This window comes from Denticeps clupeoides, chromosome 17, assembly GCF_900700375.1.
Source record: "Denticeps clupeoides chromosome 17, fDenClu1.1, whole genome shotgun sequence".
Classification (NCBI taxonomy): Eukaryota; Metazoa; Chordata; class Actinopteri; order Clupeiformes; family Denticipitidae; genus Denticeps; species Denticeps clupeoides.
This window is the reverse complement of record NC_041723.1, coordinates 5,767,315-5,785,657: the sequence shown is the minus strand read 5'-3', so window position 1 is coordinate 5,785,657 and position 18,343 is coordinate 5,767,315. Positions and strand designations below refer to the sequence as shown.

Here is an 18,343-nt window from a genome sequence, read left to right as displayed (position 1 = left end):
CTGTGTGAATAGGCTGTGTATCACATCAACACATAACTGCTCATGTAGATTCTATTCTCTTTCATTTACACATCGGTTCAAATTCGTAATGGTCATGGCTGATCTTACTACACAATTTACTTCTGCAACTGTGTAACATTTAGCAGGACTGATCCACCAAAATATGGCTCAAATTAAGAAATGTTTCATATATATAGAAACGTAAGATGATAAAAACATACTATGTTGGCATTGTAGCAGTAATGCAAGAGCGATGGAGTCTCATTTCATAGAGAAAGGCAGAGAAAGTAGGAGGTCTCGGCACTTCGGCCATCTTTAAGAGCTTCAGGTCGTACAGGGGGGCAGCACGGCCAACATGAGTGCCGCGTTATGTCGTCTCGTTTCTGCGATGCAGAGTAAGAGCGCAGTGCGTGACCAATCCACGCTGGGTACGTTTACCGTTTCAGCACCCGCGGGCAGGGACAGCTCCCTGTGGACCCCGGCCTTCTACCTTATATCGCATTTTTCTACGCACCGTACAAGACTCGAACGTTCGATCGCCTCTCAACAGATAAAATATGGGATTAACACAGAACTTCAGAGGACCAGGACAAACAGGAGCGTGCGCGGCAACACCGTCATCTGGGTGAAGGACGCGTTTAAACGGCTGATGTCAATCCTCGCCAAAGAAACCGCGAAACTAACACGATAAATAAGTAAATAATCATCCACGTGACGCGCCGTCACGCCATGCCACGGCGCAAAGGGTTCATTCACATACATCAGCGATACGCAGCGCGCAGGTAATGTAATCAAGGCGCACACACACACACACACACACACAACGACACACATTATAACACGCCACCTTTATCATAGAACACACATATTCCAACGCGCACATTGCCTCTCTCTCTCTCACGGAAATGCACGGGAGCGCGCACGCACGCACGCACGCACGCACACACACACACACACACACACACACACACACACGCTCACACACACTCAGCGCTCTGGCAGTCACACCGATAATTAATCAAACGCTCAACATCGCACCGCAGTGAAAAAAAAAAAAAATGAACCGATGATTTATCAACATCGAACCGCAATGCAATATTTATATATATATATATTGTCCACACCATCTTCACTCATTACTTCTTTTTCCTTTTTTCTTTCCCTTCCTTCCCAATCGTCTGGCTGCCAGGACTGAGCAGGCAGTCGAGCGACTGAATCGTTTTTTTTTTGTTTTGTTTTGTTTTTTTAATCTCATTTCATCCCATTCCCATGCGATGCAACAGCAGAGAATATACATAAGAACGATGATTTAAAAAAAGATACTTACTTTTCTCCATAAAATAAGGAGGGGTATAAACCGGCTCCCTCCCCTCGACAACCGCGAAGGAAATCCATCCGCAATTCTCAAGCAAATTTGTAATTTTTTTTTTTTTTTTGTGGAAGGTTCCAGGGAAACAGTTTCTCAGTGTGCGCCGTTTATCCGGAAGGAGGGTACAGATAGATCCCCAGAATCCAAAAAATGCGCTTTCAGGCGGACGCGCCGCGTATTCAGTCCCCCCATCCAAGAAAAAAAGTGGTCAGTTTGGTTGATTTAATTTTTTTTCCCGGTGCTCTCAGACACCTACAAGTGCTTTTTTTATAGTAAAACACCTGGGAGCAGAGATAAAAAAAAAAGCCTGCAGTGCTACGAGCCGTGATTTTTCTATCCATCCCCCTGTCCGGGAGCCATTTCTTTTTTCATTTCAGCCGATCACACGGAGGGATGCGGCTCTTTCCCTCCGATTTGTTGCTTCATGCCTGCATCTGAACTGTTGGCTGTCTGTATTTCAGGTCCCCCCCGCCCAGCCGCCAGAATCAATCCCGTTCGCACCTCGCCGTCACTTCCCGCATCTTCTTCCCTTTCTTTTTTTTTTTATTCCAGATTGAACTTTTCTCCCGTTTGTATTCTTTTCTTCTTCTTCTTCTTTTCCACTCCGACCCCCCACTCGGATCTGATTAGATTTCAACTCACAGCCCAGTGCGGATTTCAACGCGCTTATTTCCCTGCGTAAAAGGGCCACGCCGCCAAAAAGAAAAAAAAAAGAAAGTGGCTGAAGGGTTAACTAGAGCATCCTGGGGTTAAAAAGAAAGAGAGATGAAGCCGAGATTCGTCCCGCAGACGGCGAGAAACGTGCGCGTCAGAAGCCACCATCCGCCGCGTCTTCTCCCCTCAGCCACCTCGATCCACGATCCACGGGCGAGGACCGGCGAAACGGGCGTCCGGAGGAGCGGAGCGCACCCGCGACCAGACGCGCCCGATAAATAATGCACGCGCGAGACGCGATGTGGGCTACGCGTGGAAACGCGTTCCAATAGGCTGTGACGCGCGGACGTCTCCACTCCGCTCCACTCCACTCCACCCGCCCACCCGCACTGAACGAGCAGCGAGGACTGCCGGCACCCAGACTGGACGTGTCGCGATCACTTCCGTTGTCCAATAATAATAATAATAATAATAACAACAACAACAACAATAATTATAACAGGTTGTCCAAATACCGGCGACAGAGGACGTTTTGGGAACGGATTTTACGCACGTCTGTTTGACGCGTGCGCGTTAGCGTTTCAGCGTCCGCATGTGCATCCACACGGGGTGAGTACGTACGTACTATCTGCGCGCGTCTCTGCGTGTGACTAACAAAGAGTCAGATTTTAATTTTTTTTTTATTCTACTGCTCCCCACAGCAAAAGGGACACGGCTGCCACCTACCGACACGCTTAGATCTTCGGGAGCGGGAGACCCTGGAAGCGTGGTCAACAATACAGTCGACACAAGCAGAAAGTTTCTAGAACCCACATGTACATTTCCTAGAAAGGTAGATAGATGTGCAGATAAATAGATAGATGGATAGAGCGATTGACAGATTTTTTTTTGGAGGAATGGAAAGACACACACACAAGAGGCAATCGCTCCACACGAAACACTTATGTCATAAGAGTTATGGAATATTTTATGTGTGCTTCCCCTGGTGCTTCAGGATGAAGACATATGGCACCATATCCGCAGTGTTATAATAGCAGGCTTGTTATGACAGCCTTATCTAATGGCCAGAATTTAAGGCTTTCATTTTACCACTCTCCGGTGAACCTCCTGTGGCCATTCCACATTACTTAAGATGATATTTGCTCACTGGGAGCCATCATAAGAGGGAAAAAAAAAACACCGTGGTCATAAAACATCTATTTATATTGTCGCTGTAAAATGGTCAAGCTTGTGATGAAAAAGTCATGTGAAGTAGAAATACTGAAGTAGCAATGGATAATCCCATCTTAAATGCAACGCAGTGTACGGTGAGCAAGCTGGTTACATGCATAAAGACGCGCTCTCATTGGGTGTCCTTGCAACAGTAAATACCCGGGTCTAGGGTCTACGTTTCCAAAGTCGGACCATAAATCTCCCCATTCCCAAAGCTCTAATTTCATTGCGGTGTGCTGGGGTTGTCCATGGAGTCAAACATCGGAATAGCAATACGTGCAACCACAAGCACTGACCTCAATAACAGAGAAACAGTGCGCAGACAAACATGCATTTTTATATTTTACTAACAAAAGCACAAGTGATTGTGTGCTGTTATAAATAAACACATATATCACTGTTCAGTTGTTTAGGGTCATGTAGATAAATGGTCTCTGACAAAGTTTGAAATAATGAGGCAGTCAGAGCCACATCTGCTGATACAATAGATACTGTACTAGTATGACTGGCCAGTTTAATTGCTTCTTTAATCAGTTCAACTGTATTCAGATGATTCAAAATTCTTGAATCATGAATGAAGCTTTTAAAGTCACATTCTTGCTTTAACGAACACAGCATTCCAGTGAAATGCAAGAATTTCTAAATATTCCAGCATTAACAGACATTTCCAGCTACCAGAGGCACTTACAATAAACTGATGCCTAGACTGCAGTTTCAATCCTTTTAAAGTCTCTTACATGCACCAAATAATTGTTTCCCATCCAAAAAGGACATTTCTAAATAGTGCAGATTAAATTCTGCAAATCGTTCCAATGTTATAAGTGGTAGAAGCGTAGAGGGTAACTCACTCGCCTATGAACCAGAAGACCCAGGTTCAAATCCCACTTACTACCATTGTGTCCCTAAGCAAGACAGTTAACCCTAAGTGTCTCCAGGGGGGGACTGTCCCTGTAACTACTGACTGTAAGTTGCTCTGAGTAAGGAAGTCTGATAAATGCTGTAAATGTAAATTCAAAGTAAATGTTTTCCATATGTTTTCCAGCAATTCCACAAATGCATGGGTCCAGCACTGCATTGTGAATGTGCTGATGTTTAAATTGTCGGTGCTGCCATGGACGTGTGTGGACAGTAAAAACCTTTTGGCAACGCAGCTTTCAGAAAACACCATCAAATTGACACAGAGGTGAAGAGTGTGTTGTTGACACAGGATTTTGTGTGCCTCTGTGTTGTCGTTTGATGCTCAATACACAAGCGCTGTGTGTAATAAAATGGGCTGAGTGCTGGCCATAATTACCACAATTTACAATATGGCTGTTTTCATCTAAAAAGCCGAGGCTGGACATGGGCAAAGCAGGGCTGTCATGCTATTTTCTCTGCCCTTCCTGAGTGAAACATTTTTACATTACGGCTCATGCTCCTCCTCCTCAAGGCTCCTATTAAAGTCCAGCTGATTATATATATATATATATATATATGTTGTTGTTTTTAGATTTACACTTTTATTTGAAAGAAAATAGAACGGGTCTCAGTGCATTTTGACAAAAACGACCTCCAACTTCAAATTAACTACAACAGCAAGTAACTGGCAACCTCCGCGCGAACCTTCAAAGTGTGCTTCGTGATAATGAAGCATCTTATGACCCGACGAGGGTCAGTGTCAGAAAGGGTAACTACATGGAAAAATACATTTCTGTAATTAAGATTCACCATGAGCTTCCATTTTCAGAGGACTTACAACACACAATTCACATCAAACATAGTTACACTTATTACAAAAGTCTGCATTTCCACTAACTATTCAGTTGAGCAGAATATCAAAAGTAGGTTATAAAAAAGTTAGACCTGAGAAGCAATGCTCATACTTTTTTGCATGTCGTGCAGCAGTGACAGATCGACTCGACCAGATTGGCAGCTGACACCGCTCCGCTGACCGCCGAGGAGCCGTGGTTCCCTGGGAGGGTGCCGCCAGCCGCCCCTGTCCCTGACCAGCGTTGGCTTCTTGTTCCACAGGGTCCAAATGCACATGATGGCTTTTCTGTATGGCCGAGGATACCTGCCCCAGGGGCCCCTGGCTGCTGGTGTCCTAGGCGGGGACGCGACTGTGGATGACGGGCAATGTGCCGGTCCCAAAAGGATGGGGACAGTGGCCGCCTAGCAGTTAATGAAGCAGACCTGTAACCGGAAGGTTGCCGGCTCAAATCCTGAGCTGCCAAGGTACCACTGAGGTGCCACTGTCCCCGAACAAGTACTGTCCCCGAACAACCTGCACTCCGGGCGCCTGTCATGGCTTCCCACTGCTCACCAAGGTGATATTGGTTTAGGTTAAATGCAGAGGACACATTTTGTTGTGTGCACTGTGTGCTGTGCTGCACTGTTTTGGGAGACACGGCTTCCAGATACTCCGGGTACGAGGTTTGGACAGGAATTTCATGTTTGTCCTGTGATTCCTTGATTCTCGACTGTTAAAGCTGCCCTGTTCGTGTCTGTACTCTGTCGGCTCGTTGTTTGGTGATGTTTTTACCTTGTCTTGTGTTTTAAATCCCCAGTCTAGTGAATCATGCGTATGCATCCTGCAACCGTGACTGGCATGGTTCTGGTTCCTCATCAAATCAAGCTCACCATACGCAAGCTCACAGCAATACATGTGCAATATGTATAGCGTGTGCTATTGATTTTATTGCTACTCTGCAGCTTCCTGCATTCCAGTTCTGATCCAGAGATGTCTGCATCTCCTTAACTATTCTGGATTAAAGAAAAAAAAATGTTTCCTCAGTGTAAAAAGAAACTTTTCTTAATGTAATTCAATGAAAATAATATCAGCATCATGCCTGCGATTTATATCAATTCAGCAAGTTTCATGTTAATATGTTAATTAGGCAGATTGATGTGTTTGCCATTTAATCACCACTTTGATCCACTTTAATCTCTCACTGTACTCGTTATCCAAGGATTCTTTTGGCCCAAAAGGGTTTGCGATCGAAGAGCACACTCCTAATTCCCAACTTGCTGCAACTATTGGCTTAATTTCTCTCTTCCACTCCTCCTTCATCTTGGCGAAAGTGAATAATTTAGTGCTTGGGCTTCCCCGTTAAAATCTTCTGTCCTGCTTTAAGCTTTGCAAATTTGCAGGTAAATGAATGTCTGTGCCTGCTTTCAGGGCAGAATGAATTCATGAATAAAATAAAAAAAGATGTACTGTGAGGCTCAGAACACACCATCAGGGATGAAGGGGACAGGCAGGCTGATTGAATCTGATCATAAGCCTACAGAGCTCATTATTTCATGCAAAGAATGCATGACACTTAATGCATTCTTTGTTCATAAAACCTTGCATCTGGAACAATACCCCCCTCCAATGGAATTTCAGAGTAATTAAGGACCTCACCCCAATATCATTCTGGCCAGGGTTGACTTTGCCAAAGCCAGCACACCTTCACCTTGCATCTCTTCACTTGGGATTCATACAGAATGACTTTTTTATTTGATTCCTAGATTCAGGACTGTCACAAACTCATTAACATTGAACATTTATCACATTTCTATTGAAATGTATTGGTATGAAATGTATTTAATGTATTTAAGGCCATGCCTGGTATCATTAAATGCTGAGAATGTTTATGAGAATGTGTGTATGTGTGACAGAGAATAGACTATTTGAGCCAGATGGTTGATGCAGGATATATTCCTTTGCTTAGGAATTTTTATTACTAAGCTAAAGCCCCAGAAACTGGGCCATCCCAAAAAGGATTCAAACTGCCAAAACATCTCACCATTGGTCCAGCACAAGCCCATAGGCATTGCCCAGTGCTGAAGATAAAAAAGGAATGACCCATCCAAGTCCTCTGTCTTTTGTTGGTTTTCCATCCCGGTCTTTCGTCTCCCATCTTTTGGGAGGCAGCACTAAACTCGTCACGCGCCACATGACTTCATAAGCCAATCAACAGAAACGGGGCGCAATATATCACAGCCACCAAACAGAAGGCCGGAGCAGACACAGAAAAACATGAAGCCAGCTCGGACTGTGCTGACAGCCGCAACAAGGCTACACTGATGACAGCCGCAATAAGGCAACGCTTGCATCTCCTCTGTCAGCCTTAAGCCAGAGTTTGCATCAGAGCTCACAAAGTTGGTGCTGTTACACTAACCTGGTTGTATAAAGTTTGAATCTGATAATCTGATTAAGTTAAAATCCAGCAACCTAACATTTACTTTTACATTTATCAGATGCCCTTATCCAGAGCGACTTACAATCAGTAGTTACAGACCTTGCTCAGCCTTGCTCAGGGACACAATGGTAGTAAGTGGGATTTGAACCTGGGTCTTCTGGTTCATAGGCAAGTGTTTTACCCACTAGGCTAGTATCACCCACTTTAGAAAGGCATTTCTCAGGCCTGAGTGAATTTTTTTAATGTATTTTTGATTAATCAAACTTGAATTATTTTAATTGTGAATTTGCTTCAATTCCTCAATGCAGGACTTATACCACCAGATTCCATAACTTTCATCAATCTCAGCCATTAAAAACCAATGAGATCTCTATGTTGCATAATGCACAGATTCTCTTGTTCATACTAGCTTATCGCCAAGTCGATGCTTTGTAGAAGAGGATTTTGACATATTGCTCCACAAAAGTTTACAATTAGTATTTTTAAACGAGGGAAATTACTCATTCCATTATGAAGATGGGCTACAAAAATACAAATTAGAGCAGGTGTAATCTTTATAATGATCAAACAAGCATTGTCAAACATATACGATCATATCATACTGGTGCAAAGGACATGTAACGTGTCCGTCTAATTCTGAGGTTTCATTGTATAACTACATTCAATATAGTTCCTACATTGTTATCAACCTAATTATCAGCCTCATTACAACTCCCATCATCATTAGATTTACATTTACCCGTATGCTTTAATCTGTAGAGCAATTTACAGAGGAAAAATCACATTAGCACTGACATTACCTTTGCATTTCCACCAGTCATGGTCTAGTGGTTAAGGAAGCGGCCCTGTAATCAGAAGGTTGCCGAACCACCAAGGTGCCACTGAGCAAAGCACCGTCCCCACACACTGCACCCCGGGCGCCTGTCATGGCTGCCCACTGCTCACCAAGGGTGATGGGTTGAAAGCAGAGGACACATTTTGTTGTGTATCACATTGATAATCACTTCACTTTCAAAATGTTTTCCAGATTTGTAATTGTGGTGTTTTCGCAGCAACACTGGTTAATAAAGATGCATCTACCTTAAAGAATAAGGAAAGGTGCGCTTTCTCCACATGGAAGGCTACTCCCCACTGTGGCACTGGCATTTTAAGTTTCATTTTAATTAGTAGCAAGGTAGTGCGTGGTCAAAATTGCAGCAATTTAATGCGCGCATTGCAAAACATGCCACTCTGCATTATGTATTCATGTGAAAGGATAAAAAAATAAATAAAATAAACAAAAATGGGAAATTGTGTTCCAAATAACAACGTTCTGTGGGCTGAGATGGTTAAAGTTTAAAGACTGAATAATTCACTAACTTTTGAGGCCAAAAATGGTAACTCATGTGCCAACGTTGTCAGTAAAAAAATTAATGCTGTAGCACATTAGTATTAGGAGTACACCATGTGTAAGTTACTCAGGGTCAGGCTCAGACTAGATGGCTCAGGGTTCATAGACTGGGACTCTCAGACAGATGCTGGATTTTATTTAGAAATTGTATTTGAAGATACAGTGTTGGTCTGCAGCAATTTATGAATAGATGAAAAATCATGCACTAGTTTATTCATTCATTTACTAATCTGTAAATGGAGTAAAGGTCACCCAGATTTTATGACCAGCTCCTTTGGAAGGTTAAATGGTTTTCAATCTAGTCCCTGCAGGGTTCATTGGCCACATTGCCTCAATCCCGATAAAACTATTAGGAATACTCCATCTTTTCAAACGTCTTGGAGATCCTACACAGCTTAAACAGAAATACTGTATCTGCTTGGGAGTGAAGTCAGGGCCACGGGACAATGAGGGCACAGAGCCAGCGAACCTTGGCACAACATCAACTGGAGTAGCATAAGCCAGAGAAAGCTATAATTATAAAGATAGCGCCGATGCTGGTGACTGGCAGACTAGATTTGATGATGACAGTTGTACTGTTGCATTGTAAAACATGAGAGTTTTGCTGCATGGTGTAGTGCTGTCTTGTCACACGTATTTAACTTGGAGTGCATACTTGACAGGGTGCAAGACTTCACTAGAGGTTGGTAATGGCAGCTGAATTCTTCACATGAATAATATGGAAATTATCTGTAAACAACGTATAGCTACCTGGCCATGTACATATGATAATCTACATATCTTGTTATGAGTTATTATTATTTTTATGGAATATGCATTTCTGCAAAGTAGTGGAGGAACATTCTCTCTGCAGGGCAGAACTGTGTTTATTGCTGTGCTATCATGAAAAGTTGTTAATGTAGGTACTCCCTAGCTAATTTCTGTAGACGTTTATGAAAGAATGACACTTCTAAACACTTTAATCCAGAGCACTACACTCCAGTGTTTCTTAAACAATCATTATAGGTACAAACACACAGATATTGTGGAACATGATTGTAATATTGTGGTATAATGTTATTGTACACCAACTCCACAGAGTTTCATGGAGTCTATGTCATCGCCCCAATTTCTGATTGTGTATACCTGATGTTCTGCATGTAAATATAGCCTCATTGTGTCTAGATGGCGTCAGGTCATTGTTTGTATGTCCTTGTGCCTTGTCTTATGTGAATTGTTGTAGTAAATCCCCTGTTCCGTGTAAGTCGTCCGAGCGCATCCCATCGCCATGACAACTGTTTTATTTGTATTATTTGTACATTGGTATTTGATTTCTATTTGCGGAAGCACTGTCAGTAGCCAATCTGTACCGTATACCCATTCTGCTCATTCACACTGTTCATTTAACAGTGCTCATTTGAAAACTGAGCATGTTCTGCACTTGTAAACAGATAAAATGTTCTGAAGTTTCTCAAATGTGTGAAAGAACATAACTGGAAATTATATATTTTTTTTTCCCTTTTTAAGGTGGATGTCCCAACAAAAGCTCTTCCTTCAAAAAAGGGCTGAGCTATCGCATATTTTTCCCTCTCTCCTTTCCACATTTCCTTTCATAATCAGAACTCAATAATGTCATACTTCCTTGGCACACAGGGGAATCTTTCTGTTATGTGTTCACATGCTGCAAATGAGTCAAGCATGACCAGCTGTTTCCTCCGCAGGAGAAAAACAGCAATGCAAAATAAGATATGCATGAGCCATCTCAAGCAGACCAAAACGGTGTCTCAGTGGACCTAATAAAAGTACTTCCATTCAGTTGAGGCATTTTAAAAGGGAAATTATTTTCCTTTGTGCAACCGGTCATAAATGGTGCTCTAACCTTTCCCATGCGTTTATTACAGAATGCGAGCCAAGCCCAACCTCAACAGAAAATAAATAAACAAAGATATTAGTCGTATTGTTCCTTATCCTATACCTAATTAACAGCAAATAGAACAATTTAACATTCATTCCTTAGCATTACTAAGAATTATGCTAATGTAAGTGTCATTTAAAACAAACAAATACAATTTGAGTAAGTTTGCATTTAAGTGCTTCATTAACAAAAAAAAAAACAAAAAGCTACCTGAAATAAACTTACTGGAGTACTTAATGCTTTTCTGTATACTGTGGGTTATTTCCCCCCTCCCTGCACTCTGCCGGAAGCTTGCTTTCAGGTGGGGAGAAAACTGCAGTCGGAGCTCTTAATGGCTGGGAGCAATTCTCATCGCTCTCATAAAAGGTTAGGAGGTTACTGCTCTGTTGCCACCCTCTTCGCTTGTAGGCTCTAAAAACAGTTCACTCTCTGATCCTCTGTGTTTCGCTCATGCCTCTGTTCCAAAACATCAAAAACATTACACCTTAGTCAAAGCAACTCAGCAAGGCGAAAACAACAAAACTGTGGGCCATGCTTTATAATTGACTGTACAGAGCCCAGGCCTCCAGGCATACATGGGCACACAACTTAATCCACAGTGTGACTGGTGGGCAAATGACAAACAAAGCGCAGTGCCTTAAGTGGGCTATCAGCCTTGTAATCCCTTATCACAGCTAGCTCTCGCATGGTGCTACCTTAAGTGAGGCTGGGTTTCCGAGCCTGTTTCTGTCTGCTTGGGCTAAAATGGGCAAAGAAAGAAAGAAAGAAAAATACCTATTCATTTTTGAAGAGACCAGCAGATTTCTGGCATCTGGATGTGACAGAGCCTCCACCACTAATCCTTGTTGTGTGCCTAGATGCATTGGCACTGAAGTGGTGAAGCTGCCATCCACACTGCTGTGGCAATTGGGGCTCTGCAGAAAAAAAAGAAAAGAAAATATATATATTGTTTATAGTATGTATGTAGTATGTTCCACTGAATGATTTATAGATTTACAGTGTAATTAATATACATACTCTAAAAATGCTGTTTTATCAAATAAATAGTTATTGCAAAGTTATTCAGAATCAAAATAATTGCAAGCAGTATAATCAGGCAGTACAATATGAATTGTATATATTTTATCTATATTTTAAAACTAGTGCTCTTTTTGAGTTGGCCTGTGGTTATTTTATAATAATTAATAAACTGAAACTAATGGGAATAATCAGATTGTCCCGACCTTCCCACTCAGAGTAGAGGAGACTGTCATGTCAAAGGAGGTTAGCAAAAGCCTTTAAAGCTAAGAGGCAAGCCTGGATATTTTATTTTGAATACTGGACATTACCACACCAATCGGGAAAAAGAAGGTATTCATTACAACTGGATCATGTAATTTTTTTGGCATACATTTTTGGCATATTTTTAGTTATTGTGGTAAATGCAGGACTGAGAAATATATATCAATATCACTTTGAAGTTATTGTGACAATAATGTCCTGTCTTTTGTATCCTTTCAGATATTTTGAGAGTTGCATTGGAGTCCTCTGTTTGCCATGTTTGGCATTGCTGGAGAAGGGGTGCACTTAAATGTTGGTAAGCAAAAGACCTTACCCTTTGGTTCCTTTCCTGCTTGACATGTCTGTCATTTTGAATAAATGGAGGGATAATGCCTTGCCCACACATACTCATTGGCTGACAGACTAAATGTCTTGTCTGAAAAGTGAAAAAAGTTATACACTTAAAACAAAACATAAAAAGATCTTTTGGAAATATAGGGTATTTTTTAATTTTATATATTTTAATATAATGTAAAAAGATTGAGAGTACAGCTTCATAATGGCATAGACTTGAATTGTTTGATATTCTGGCTGATTTTATCAATAATTCACTGGCAGCGGCATAGGAAGGATTTGGGATTCATTTTATTTTAGTTTTTTCTCTTTTTCGTTTGAGTTTTTGTGTTATGTTTTGTTAGGTAATATAATGGTTATATAATCATTATAAACTGTACAAATACAAGTATTTACTTCTTTTTTATGAAATCAACATTTCCTTTCTGGTCATTTGCGATGCCATGTAAAAATACCAATAAATATTTTATGAAAAAATATAATCAAAAAAATTTAACCGTTAGAACCCACTGTATTTAATGTGCAAAATTGGCCTGCATGTAAGATTTTTTTTCTATATTTTTTTATATTTTTCTAATTTTCTATATTTTTCTAATTATAGTATTTGGCCTCATCTGCCAGTATTGTGCTTTTTATTCCAGACTGCAAAAATGGAATCATTTTTTCAGGCACATTTTGGTTTAATGAATACTTTTTACAGCTTACATATTGCGCACATGGTCACATATACTGTAGCATTGAGCATGTAAACATTTAAAGGACAAATTCATCAAAACCAGCTACAGTGTGTATAAAGTTTATGCTTTGCAACTCTGCATATCTGTTTCTGTGGCCATGTTTTTTTATTCGTGCAATCTGAGTCTGTGTCATAAAAAAACAAGGTAAAAGCAGAGATGCATCAGCAGAGATGCATGTTTATCAGGTAAAAACATAGTTTAAGGCTGCAATTTACATTTTCATTGTGGTTGGAAAAACTGGATTTGTAGAAGATATTGGATGTTGAATCATTTTTTTGCTTTTAGATTTTTTCTACAGAACCAGTGAAGAGTGTCATTTCAAATGTGTGATGTGAAAACACAGGACTTTGTGAGGCTTTAATGAAAATTTTGGGGGACACTTGCATCATCTTATGACTCTTTTCAGTATACCTAAAACCCCTGGATATATTTTATCTTAGAATGGGCAGAATAGTTCGTTTAAGCAAAACATTGCATCACAACGCATTTAGCAGGAGTGAAAAATGTGAACAGAAGTAAAGTAAAACCAGACCCCTCTCCCATCCACACTCTCTCGCCTGCTGCAAAATCCTTGCATGGCTTTAATACAATTTGGAAGCATCTGACCAGCCTATTAACATCATCAGCCCTCTCCAAAATCCAGACAGGCGGTTGTCGATGTAGAGATCCTGGTTTGCATCTTTGTGTGATTTTATAAATGTATATAAAATGATTACACAGCTAAATATGACACGACAGGAGGACAATAAGTTCTTTAACCACGTTCATAAATTGTGATTGATCATCAAACAACATCCTGTCACAATTTGGACATTTCCCCCTACTCTTGACCGGGACTTCATGTTCGCATTATCTTGTTCTCCCTGATTATATGATTAATTTAATCAGTTATTAATAAGTATAAATGTATATATAAATGTATCCTTCCCATGCCTGTCCTCATTCTGTCATCGTTGGTTTACCTTTGTTTGTCTTCTTTGCCCAATTAATTTATATTAAAACCCTGGTTAAGTGAGTCTGTGTCCATTATTTCCTGCCACATGTCCCTTTGGGAATTGATCAGTGATTAATCTTAAAATCAATATTAAAATTATAGAGTTTGATTAAATAAAGTAATGTCTACATGAACCTCAACAATGTTGTTGCTCTACTAACTGCAGGACAATCTGAACAATGAGAACTAAAATGTTTTATTTCTCTATTTCTGTTTCTCTAAAATGTTTTTTCTCCTTTCACTCATAGAACTTTGTGGAAAGTTCATGGTTTGGTTTAGTGCAAGCATGAAATAATAAAGGTACATTACATGATTTTGTGATTACATGATTGTCAGGAATGAGAAACCTTAGAAACAATGGAGGGCCAGTACAGTATATTGGATGATTGCATATGACCTTCCAATCGTCCAATAATAAACATTGCCAATGAGGCAAAATCTTTCAACACGTTTCCAATCCCAGATTAACTTGCAATTCCCAGGATAAACAGGGTCGGGACTCACCCAGGGTGGGATGCTAAACCACCTCAGGGCTAAAACTTTAGTGATGCAGTAAAAATAATTCTGCTTTAAAAAGACACATCATTCTCATCTTTGATCTCAGCGGATGATGCCTGTTACGCAACCATACGTCAAAATCGCATTCACTTCACACTCTTTCTGTAAATATACAGATGAAACTGATAACTTATCTCTCCACCATCTGCCGTGAGACACTGGAGCTGATTTGGAAAGAAAGAAGGAAGTAACAAGAAGTAAACACGATAACCCCCCCAATAAGTAAGTAAGTAAGTAAATAAAATAAATGGTTTTACTGGAAATGGAAAGCGATAAGAAAGCACTTATATCTCTAGAAGTCTTCTATGCCTGGGTGTTGGCGAACGAGGGAAGGAGATGCAAGATAAAGAGAAAAGAGGTGGGAGAATGAGAAGAGGCTATATCAATGTCAGCCTCCCCCTAAAGTGAGAATTTTGTCTGCTTCACGTTTCAAGTGCTGCTCCTGTGTTGGTATTGCGGGCGTGGACGGCCGCTTCTGCACTTCCCCTCTGTTTACCCCCCCAAACCCTCGCCCACCCTCAGTGTCCCTGGACATCTTATCCTGTGAGCATATATCAGCTCACTCGCCGGAGGGGGGCAAAGCCTCTCTGCAAAAAGCTACAAGCCTGACCCCAAATAGTCCTCCAGTTACTTAAGCTTTTCCTTCAATTTTGCATTAATCCGGCCCAAGCTAACTCCACGCCTAAAGTAACGTGTTGAATGCTATCCACTCTACCAGCAGGGAGCGAGTTGGCCTTCTTTAAATGTGGGGTTTTAAAGGCTCAGTGTGGTCCCAGCAGGAAGCCCAGAAATCAATCCCAAAAAATTATCGCCTTTACCCCGTGGCTTAATAACACTGCCACCCTCCTACTTGCTCCGGTCACATTTCTGAAGGACCTCACCACGTCCTTGTGTACAATTGACCGCCGGCAACATGAAAGGAGCTGCACTGTACCTGACACATGTAGCGGTTGTATCGTTTTTTGGGGCTGCCGGTAGAAGGGCTGGCGGAATTCGATAAGGCAATTTCAGCACCAAATGCCATCAGAATCTAATGCCGTTTGATGAAATTGAGTGATCTAATCCCCCTCTTTCACTACTGCAAGCTGTGGCCTCACCTCCCCTTTGCTACCACCCAGATTGTACTTTTCCACTCTAGCATTAACTTGGTTAAGTGTGGCATTTGTCCCTCAAAACAATTTCCCCCTCGTTACTGGGTCCTGCAGTACTTCAGGGACTTTGTAATAGGCCACTACAAAATCCCACCCAGGGGCATGGACGTCCGAGGACAGGGTCGCCATCGCGGCGGAAAAAGGGTTCTGACTGGGTGTCACAGCAAGTCAGTTGTGATGTCTTTTTCCCCTCTGCCAGCTGCAGATTGATGGAATGTTAGAGATAAATAAAGCATGAAATGAATCATGAAAAAAGCATGACCCCCCGACCACTGCCCTGGCTGCCAACTACAGGCCTCGACGCCCACTCTCGCTCTCTCGGGGCTGAAGGATGTGAATGCGGTTCTGATCGGGGAGCAAGAGAGAGGGAGAGAAAATCTCCACTCCCATCGTATCCTGTTAAAATCACCGGCCATGCTCCATGCTCCGCTGCCTTACTGAATATTTGGTGATCTGTTATAGACTTAGGAATTTCATTGGACTGCCGCTGCGCTTTTTCCATAAATATCAGTTATGTCTTCCCTATAGACCTATGTCTTAATATTTCAGATTTGCCTCTGGCCTATATTACCCAAGTAGAAAATGTTAAGAAATGCAGTCTTCCATTAGAATGCTGAAAGTGGTTTGGCTGGTATCAACTTTGTCTTCTTGCTGAAGATCTTTACCAAATTCATCAAAACTTGAAAAACAGTTTCTTTAAAAGTTGTCTATGGTCCACATTTAATATAGTACAACAGCTTTACAACAGCTTCCACAAAATCATGATTTTTAGGCCACATTATTCTTTAATGGCTGCTTAATAATAGCCCAGCACTGATACCTGGAATCAAGTTAACCTTGTTACGAGGGCATTTAGACCATTGCAATCTCTGCATTTACAAAGCTACATCCAGTAATGACTGTGCTTTAGTAATGAATGACTAGCAAATGAAAGGACAATTATCTCTTGACGGTCTGAGGGCTTTACTCTGACACAAGAATGACAAACTGTGCTATAGTGAGCATTCGTTTGCACAGTTCGTCCATGACAGCCCATGTGACAGCCAGCACACTGTTTCACTGTTGGAAAAACAGGTTGACTTCTGATGTCACTTAGCTTTGCTACCTGCCGGCTTTGAGCACTTCATATTTGCATTTGAGTGGCATTACAATACCTGCACCCTACTATCATCCTCATGCTGGGGTGTGCATTTGCTCTGCAGTATTGCTCGGTTTTATGACAGCTATCCTAAAGGTCTCACCATATCTCAGGAAACTAATGAAGGGCAGGCCTTAATTTAGCAAAGTTAATTATGCGTCCAGCCAAATCATAACTGATTTGTTACCAAGCGGAGGCAGACGTCCATTGGCATAGCTTGAGTTTTTAATGACGTGCAGGTTATGAATTTCTGTCACCATTCTATCTTCAGTGTAGCAAGACTGAAATGAAATACCTAACATCAAAAACTAATAGCCCTGGCAGGTTGGACTTGCAAAGCAAAAATGCTGCTCAGGCTGAAATAATCTCACGTGGCATTAAAAGATAGTTCATGCTCCCTTATACTCAGTATTCTGTTAAACACAGCTTTGGGTTTCAATAAAAGCTGAAAAAAGAGACTAATTTACACAACACCCTTACACATATATCCACACCCAGCACCTATTTGGTATAAAACATGATAAATTAACATGAACAGAGCGAGCAGCCACAAAACTGTGATCCATCACGTTAAAAGCTGTGCATAAGCAAGTGGGCATTAGAAGAGTGTTTATTGGCAGATTTAGTGTTTAAATTATGTGCTTTACCATCAAGTGTACAGTACAAGCGTGGTTCTTCCTTGAAATTATGACTACCATGCAGCCAAACATTTCTTCCTAATTCATTTAGATGACATGTTTGTAGTACGGTGCTTGGGCCAACATCTTTTTTTCTTTTTCAGGGCTAAGAAGGCAAGCGTCAAAAAGAACAATTCGAATAGAAAGCACACATAGAGAAACCTGAGAAGACAATGAAAATCCTACAATTACTTCAAATGAATCTATTCATTCATGTTTCTCATGTTTTATTTTTAGTGCTATTATATGACTGTTACATTATATTTGGTGTTGATTTAAACCACAGTAAAGATAGGGTGGTTACCATTATTGAAGTAAGGATTGAGTTTTAGAGCATTTATCTGATGCCGTTATCCAGAGCATCTTACAATCAGTAAGTAAGTGGGGTTTGAACCGGTGACTTGGACTTCTGGTTTCATATGCAGGTGTGTTACCCTTTAGGCCACTACCACCCCTAACACCCGAGTAACACTTTTCAATACTTGATCATGACTGTTAGGGCTTTTTTCACATTCAACTCATCCTTTACATCAAGTGCGCACCCCTTTAGTGAATTCTTCACCGATTTGTAATTGTCTTTGTACTTTGAACTATTAAAAGTGTAATTCTGGAGTCAGGACTCACTAAACATGTACCATTAAAGACTAATGTCAAAAGAAAACAAAACCATAAAAATAACTGCTGTATCATAAATGTTTGTCTTGTTAGTAGATTTATTACAGCATGCTATATCTGGAGAAATAACTAATTTGTGTGTAAAAACCAGGAATCAGCTTTGTTATATTGTTA

The 18,343-nt window shown here is 41.0% G+C and overlaps 1 protein-coding gene across 3 annotated transcripts in view; it reads right to left on the bottom strand.

Annotated features, from left to right (window-relative positions):
- The window catches only part of lrrc4ca (leucine rich repeat containing 4C, genome duplicate a), a 142,594-nt gene that overhangs the window by 42,998 nt on the left and 81,253 nt on the right, over nucleotides 1–18,343 (bottom strand). The window contains exon 1 of one of the 3 annotated variants that reach the window (XM_028959058.1): nucleotides 11,460–11,528. The exons of 1 other annotated variant lie outside the window; for it this stretch is intronic. The gene's annotated coding sequence lies outside the window, so the exon portion shown is untranslated. Of the gene's footprint in view, nucleotides 1–1,327; nucleotides 2,402–11,459; nucleotides 11,529–18,343 lie in introns of those variants that run through there. One more of the 3 variants, XM_028959057.1, reaches the window with a different exon arrangement.